General features: G+C 41.7%; 1 pseudogene; it reads right to left on the bottom strand.

Moving 5' to 3' along the window:
• Positions 1-1,539: 1,539 nt before the first annotated feature.
• On the bottom strand, positions 1,540-3,102 carry LOC101015471 (annotated as a pseudogene).
• Positions 3,103-8,283: the final 5,181 nt, after the last annotated feature.

Below are 8,283 nucleotides of genomic sequence, written 5' to 3'. Positions count from 1 at the left end.
GATCCATAGAGGAATATTTAGCAGAGTTTGACTTAAATGTCCTGACTCATAGGAACAAGGAGACACCTTCTCCCTTTAGGTTTCCATCCAGGGAATACTTTAGCAACTTTTGTACCACTTTTCCACCAAGACGTCATTACATTGATTTCAGTTTAGCAGAGAGAAGAAGACGGTAAAGTTGAACATGCTCAGATAAGTGTGGGGGATTCAGAGATTGACTGTCCAATGTTAGCATATCCTCTGAAGCACTTCAGACTCAATTTTAGTAGGCAGTCAAACTGTCCATGAGAGGTGCAACTGTGTAACCCTATTACTTATTTATACAAACTGTCCTGAAATTGCCAGTGCAGATTTTAAATCACTTTATAAAGCCTTAAAAGGAACCATAGTGCCTTGCATTGTCTCTTGTTTCCTGACTCTCTCCCTCGGTATAGGCCACTGTTAATGACATGCATAGGATCAGCATTATATCCAGTTTAGAGTGGATAATCTTTGGGGTTCAGTGTATACTGCACAGGTGACGGGTGCAGCAAAATCTCACAAATCACCACTAAAGAACTTACTTATGTAACCAAATACCACCTGTTCCCCAAAAACCTGTAGAAATAAAAATAATAATGATATAATGTCAAAAGTCATGACAAAAAATGAAATAAAAAAAGAGTGTATCATCTTTAGGAGCTGCCCTGACTTGTAATGTAGGCATTGCAGAATACAGCAAAAGCCTGGAATAGACCCTGTGGTGGTTTTAAAAATATGTCAACACAATGTTAATTTTCCCTCTGAAAGATGGGCTCTGATTTCCCTCTTCTTAACTGTGGGTTGTATTTAGTGAACTGTTTCTGATGAACTGCATATGGTTGAGGTGAAAGTGTGTAATGTTTGACATTAGGGTATATAAGGCTTTCTCCTTGTTCTCTCTCCAGAAAGAAACCAGCTACATTGTCATGAAGACACTCCAGCTGACCTATGGAGAGGTTCATGTGTTAAGAAACTGCAACCTGCCACCAACAGCCATGTGAGTTAGCCATCATGGAAATGGATTTTACAGCTCCATTCAAGCTTTCAGATGGTGGCAACCTGGGCTGACAGCTTGAGCACAGCCTCTTGAAAAATCTCTGAGCCAAAACCAACCATTTAAGCAGCTCCTGAATTTCTGACCCACAGATATGCTGACAAAAATGTTTATTGTATTAACCCACTATTTTTCTTTTTAATCACAACGTACTAGCCTATTTTGGCAAATCTTTTTCAAGAGATTCTTCATTTTTTTCCTTTTTTTTGAGACAGAGTCTCGCTCTGTTGCCCAGGCTGGAGTGCCGTGGTATAATCTCGGCTCACTGCAACCTCCGCCTCCCAGATTCAAGCAGTTCTCCTGTCTCAGCCTCCTGAGTAGCTGGGATTACAAGCACTCACCACCATGCCCAGCTAATTTTTGTATTTTTAGTAGAGACGGGGTTTCACCGTATTGGTCAGGCTGATCTCAAACTCCTGACCTCATGATCCACCCACCTCAGCCTCACAAAGTGCTGGGATTACAGGTGTGAACCACCGCACCCAGCCTTTTTTTTCTTTTAATTGTAATTTTATAGCTCCCCACCGCAGCTGTCCCCCACTCTTCCCTTCAATGATGACGTCTGCAGGCTTCAGGGGGATCTTGGAACAAAGCTGGGTCCTGGCAGCCCCACTAGGTTGCCAGCTGGGGAGAACAAGTCACAATTACAAATTATCACAACAATTAGCACCTGCACTTGGAGGCTCTGTAAATTGAGGAGGCCCCAGCTCCTCATTGTACAGGGATCTATCTGTCGGTGACCTTACTCTGGAGATGATGGTATTCCTTCAGTCTGAGGGAATTGATGATGAACCCGGTGTCATCAATTGGCTCATAATCACCTTGCACGTTCATGCTCACCAGCTCCTCATTGTAGAGAGAGAGTGGGGACTCCCGGCCAAGGACATACACCTGGCCCTTGAGGACAGGCACCTGCACTTGCCCTTCCGCCTGCTCCTGGGACTTGGCAAGGCAGGGGCAGACAAATTCACACTCTGGGCTATGCCAGCAACCGGTGTATATCAGCTCAGCAAATTTCAAGCCCAGGCCTTGTTTGGTTTTGTGCATTTCCCAGTCCATGGTGAAGGTCTTGATGTCTAAATGAGCATGGTAAAGGATGATGCCTGCTGGGACCTGGTAGATACCTCGGACCTTCATCCAATGAAGTTGTTCTCAACGATAGCAATACAACCCACGCCGTGCTTGCCCGCAACTTCGTTCGGCACACGAAGAGCTCCACGGAGGTCTGGTGGGTGGGCCATCCTTGACGTTGGTCACCTTCACAGGGACCCCTTTTTTGAACTCGATCTCGACAATGTCAGGGGTGTTGGGGGCTTTGGCTGGGTCCTGGGTCTTCGTGTAGAGACGTGGAGGCACTTAGTTCTTGGTATTCTGTGGGATTCCAGCCTCGTAGCTGATGATGGGCACGAGGTTCTCGTCCATCCTCCACGGGTTCTTGGGAGTGACCGGGATGGGAGTCCCACGTTGTTTTGCATATTCCATCAGGTCATTGGGGCCCTTGAACCAGTTGTAGAACTCGGGCATCCTACAGGGAGCAACGACCTTTATCTGGGGGGCCAGCGAGTAGCAAGTGAGCTCAAACCGGACCTGATCGTTCCCCTTTCCTGTGGCGCCATGGGACACATACTTGGCTCCCTCCCGCTGGAGTATTTCCACTTGTTTGCAGTCGATGCAGGACCTGGTGAGAGAAGTACCCAGGAGGTAGCAGTTCTCATACAGTGTGCTGGACTGGATGGCTGGCCAGATGAACTCCACAAACTCCCTGCTGATGTCCTCAATGAACACTTTTTTGGCTCCAAGCTTCAGTGCCTTCTTCCTGGCTTCCTCGAAGTCTTTCTTCTGGCCAATACTGGCCAGGTAGGCAATGACATAGCCTTGTCCTTCAGTCACATGAGGATACGGGAGGTGTCCAGGCCACCACTGTAGGCCAGAACCACGGAGCCTTTGCTGGACATAGCGTCTGGGATTGGAGGCGCGAGTTCCCGGTGCAGTGAACCACTCGGGCCCCAGCAGCGGTGGCAGGCAACAGAGCAGGTGACTCCTCATTTAAAATTGTTTTTTTTTTTTTTTTTTTTTTATTAAGAAAATAGACTCACACAAAGAAATTGATGAGTTGCCAAAGTCAGGGATTATATGTCCCCTTGTTAGCACCTCCAACTTCTAATTAATGGTTCCTGGGCTGGCTGTGGTGTCAGGGACTGAGTACAGAATCACGCCGTGGCATGTATAGAGGAGGGAATACTTAGGAAGCCCAGCTAGTCTTATGAACATCATGTGAGGACTTACCTTTAGCTGATGGGCATAGCATCCTTGCTCTAACAAGAATCCTTTAGGTTTAACAACATATGTCTTGCTTACATGATTAATATATAGATGTTATTTTTAGTTTCAATAAATCCACGGAAGTCAACCTCCATGGTTTTAAGGGTAAGAAATGTGTCAAGTACTGAGACTGATACCTAATTCTTAGTACTCAGGAAAGATTTAGGAGAGGAGGATGTTTTGAGTAGAAAACTTCTTATGGACTCAGAAGGGACATTGTGAGTGAAGACTAATTGGATAGAGAAATTAGTTCCTAGACATGTGCAGTAGCTGTGGCTTCAGTGTTCTCTGAAACATTCTGTACATCCTTCTCATTCTCTGGGTGTTATTGTGGACAGAACCTTGATCTTATAGTGAAGAGGCTTGACTTACAGTCCTACTTCCCACCAGAGATAAATTTAAAATTCCAAAATAGGCCAGTCGTGGTGGCCCTGAGCCTGTAATCTCAGCACTTTGGGAGGCCAAGGCAGGCAGATTGCTTGAGCCCAGGAGTTTGAGATCAGCCTGAGCAACATGGTGAAACCTTGCCTCTACTAAAAGTAAAAAAAAATTAGTTGGACTTGATGGCGCACACCTGTAATCTCAGCTACTTGGAAAGCTGAGGCCAGAGGATTGCTTGAGCCTGGGCTGTCAGGCTGCAGTTAGCTGAGATTGCGCCTTGGTACTTCAGCCTGGATGGCAGGGTGAGACCCTGTCTTAAAAATAATAATAAATAAATGAAATTTATGAAATTTTTTCTACAAAGACATTTTTCTCTTTGCTTCTTAATGCAGTTAAGGGATAGGGTTATAATTGAAAAACACATTTTTTACAGAAACTGTATGGAAAAAATGGATTCTCATGACAATGACTTAAATGCATTTTTTAATCTCAAGGATGATGCTTTTGTTCCAGAAAGATATATTACAGTCAAATTAATTTGTCTTTGCAATGAGACCAATGGATGAAAAGATCTGTGAAGTGCAAATTGTTGTTATTAATTTATAAGATAAAGCACCTCTTGTTTTGGGAACCGGTCCTAGAGCTGACTGTTTTCACATAATCTTATATTGTGGGTAATTATACACAGATATTAATGTGATAAAGATAATTACAAGAATCTATCATTGCTGGGGTTTTGGTTTATTTGATTGTGAACTTTTGGGAACTTTGGATTAGATGATTAACTTACACTGGGTATTTATTTGTTGGCGAGTGCCTGAAATAGTTACTGAAATTAACACAGAGCACGTTTTTACCTTTTCACAATGAATTTGTTTGATTAACAGCATGGTATTTATTCAGTTGGAGATCTTAAATACCAGATGCAAATTTCAAATTATCACTTCAACAATCGAGTTCAAATATTTAACAGATGAGTGCAGGAAAGATTAAGTGGGAAATTTACTTTAAAGGACAAGTGTGTGTGTTAGACAGAGATAGAAGGAACCACCAGTAAATTTTAACCATTTCAGGCCTTATGGTGTGGCAGACACATGGATCATGCAATGGTGATGTTTTTCATTTTTGGAAATTTTCTATTCCTTACAAGTTGTATGTAACTTTTCCTGATACATTAGGAAATGGCATCCCACCTTAGCCTTGTGTAAGCATCACCAAGAGATCTTGTTAAAAATACAGATTCCTACTATGCAGCCATAAAAAAGAATGCAATCATCTCCTTTGGAGCAACGCAGATGCAGCTGGAGGCCATCATCCTAAGTGAATTAACAGGAACAGAAAGCTAAACACTGCATGTTCACTTAAAAGTGACAGCTAAACACTCAGTACACATGGACATAAAGATGGCAACAGTAGACATTGGGGATTACTAGAGGGGAGAGGCAGGAATAAAGGGTTTAAAAACTATAGGGCACTATGCTTACTACTTGGGTGACTAGATAATTTATACCCCAAACCTCAGCATCACACAGTATACCCAAGTAATAAATCTGCACATGTAGCCCCTGAATTTAAAATAAAAGTTGAAAAAATAAAATAAAATAGCAGAAAATACAGATTCCCAGGCCTGTTGGGATTCTGGATTGTAGATCTGGTCTGGTGTCTGCACACCTGTTGATAAGCTCCTCAGGTGATTCTGATGCACAGCTTGCTTTAAGAGGCATTAAATTAGGGCATTCCTGTGGCATACCTAGCTTAAAACATGGTGTCTTATGAATTTGCTCTTAAAATCATAAACAAGAAAGCATAAGAAAAGAAACATTGTTCTTTCTCTTTTCCCTTACCCATCAAGCCTGGTTCCAAACTTTGCATGTCTTTTCTCTTTATTGTCAGGGACACTATCACCTTCAAGCTATGTCTTCCCCCAATTTTTTACCTGAGAAAAGAATCATTTACCCATATCTAGCGTAATCCCTCCTGGAATTTAGATTCAACTCATGCTTGAGGGTAGCTCTGATGATAACTGGGCCTTTTTCCTAGCTATCTGGATTCTGCTACCTCATTGTACTTCAGTTTATATTGCTGGATTTCTGGATTGTTCCTAAATCTTAGTCCTGAAAATCCGTCTAGTAGTTTTTGTCCCTCTAGGATTAGAGCTCGGTATTGGTTTCCCTCTAGTCTCTTCCCAAGAATGTAAATTTGTTTCAGAACCTGGTCCAGAGGCCAGAACAGTCACAGGTTATTAGGTTTCTCCATGCAGTATGGCATGCTTGACTTCCTGAAACCTATGTCTACTCTGATACCATATCCCTCTCACTCAACTGCCAGATACTCTGTGTTGGACTTCCTAATGACTCCTGACTGTGGACAATCCACCTGAGAGAATAGGTCTTGTTCCAACTTCTCATTCTATGTTCTGGTTAGCTTCATTCTATGTTTTGGTTAGCTGAGTCCAGACAGGTGATGTCCTGAGACCTGAACCCACAGTGGAGCATCTATGAACCTCTGTAGATTGTATGAGCAGATTAATCAGGAAAAAAAGCATGCTTTTTATGTAAGTTTTTATTTCCTTTGTCTTTCTCACTGTATCATGAGACATAAATTTATGCCTCTATGGAGTGGGATGTGAGTCAACTCAAGATAATATACTTGAAAGCTCAGAAAAGGATGATAGGCCAGTCTGGTACAAGATAACATGATGAATGATGAGTGTTCTGATTATATGCTCACTTGGTATAATTTAGACTTTTGTCTATTCTGAGACAATGGCACTAAGGCCGCTTGATCTATCATGCTGGTAACAACTGTGTTCTGAAAAGGTGGCACATCTTGTGACCCCCTCCTAGGGAGTTAAGGCTGTTACTTGATGGTCCAAGAAATGTGGTTTTGAAACAACTTCTCAAAAGATGTTTAATTATGGAATAAGTTGTATTGAACCTTTACTATGTGCTAGAAACTGGACACAGCTGTTTAAAGTTCAGGATTATCTGAAAGGCTTAATGCTTTCTTATGCCTTAACAAGCGTGTAGTTTTACCATCCAGATCACAAGCTTCGATGATGCTGCACTGGACATATCACTCTGGTTACTATCCAGATTCAACAAATCACTCTGGAGTAAGATTAAACTTTTGTGTTCCAATAGAGATTGACCTTCCCCAGACCAACACCAGTGTCTGGGATGGCACCAGTGTCTAAGAAGGAGGTTGAAAGAAGGTTTCAAGACTTACCCTTGGCTGTCCACGTGCATGGGCCAGTTCTCTGGGCTAGAGTGCGGCAGAACTTATCTTTCAGTCGAGGCTGATGGCAGAATGCTAGCTATTGAGGCCTTATTTTGTTTCTTAAGATAGGCATTCATATAAGTGAGTATGAATTTAGGGTGTACTGAAGCTGAACAGACTTCTGCATTAACATTCTTGTCAGTATCCCTTCAGGGTCAGATGGATAATGGAAGGGTGAGTCCCATATGTCCCCTTTATTATGCATCTGGAAACTGCCAGCTGAGTTGACCCTCCTCTGTGATCAGCACTGCATCTGTTTTCAGATTATGTCAAGGCTCCAGAGCTCTGTTTAAGTAGAATATTGCTCTAAGTCTCCATTTGTCTGACTCAGTCACCTAACACAGAAAAAAAAAAAAACTGAAATAAAAACCTCATACAAGATTCTATAAAAATAGTCACTAAGTCCATTCTAATAAACATGAATGGTTCTGTAAACTACAGATCAAATTCCTCCTCCCACTCTCTTTTTGGCTCATGAGTAATTATCATGGCAAGAGGATGAAAAACTGCTTAGAGGACACAGATATCTGTTAATTAAAGCCATCAAAGGTCACAGAACTCCGATTTTCCATATTAATGAATAGCTATTGATATTTGTAGAATTCTTGAAAATGTACCCCTATTTTCATATGTTTCATCAACTGTGTTTGTGGGTTTGTGGGACTTGGTAAAATAAGAGTGGAAAGACAACATCTTTTGGCTCACCCCAAGTGACAGTCAACAGTTAGTCTCATTTCTTCTCAAAAAGGGAATTTGAAGAGTATAGGCATTCAGAAGTGTGTTAACTACTTAAGGAAATATAAGGAGAAGCTCTTGGTTCACAGGTCCACTTTTCTTGGGTAGAATTATGTTAATAACTAGAACGAAAACATATTTCAATCACTACTACTTGAACATGCATACTTCTGTAGCATTTTTCATAATTGAAAAGAGAAATGTGAGGGATTGCATTCACAGCATTCAATACCATAAATGCTTATTTCTGAACTGTGATTGTGTATTGTTTCATGGCTCGTGCTGACATGTGCTTAATTCCTGTCATAGCCAGAATGGTGTGCTCTGGGCTGATTACATTTTGACGAAACTCTGTACGGAGATTCTAGGAATGGCCAACATATAATAAGTTTGTGTGTGTATGTGTAAATATGTTAACCATGTTTAGACTTCTATTAGATATTTAAGATGACATGTGACATTTTCCTAATGTTTAAAACCATATTCGCCAG

This window comes from Papio anubis, chromosome 5, assembly GCF_008728515.1.
Source record: "Papio anubis isolate 15944 chromosome 5, Panubis1.0, whole genome shotgun sequence".
NCBI lineage: Eukaryota > Metazoa > Chordata > Mammalia > Primates > Cercopithecidae > Papio > Papio anubis.
This window is presented reverse-complemented; position numbering and strand designations above follow the sequence as displayed.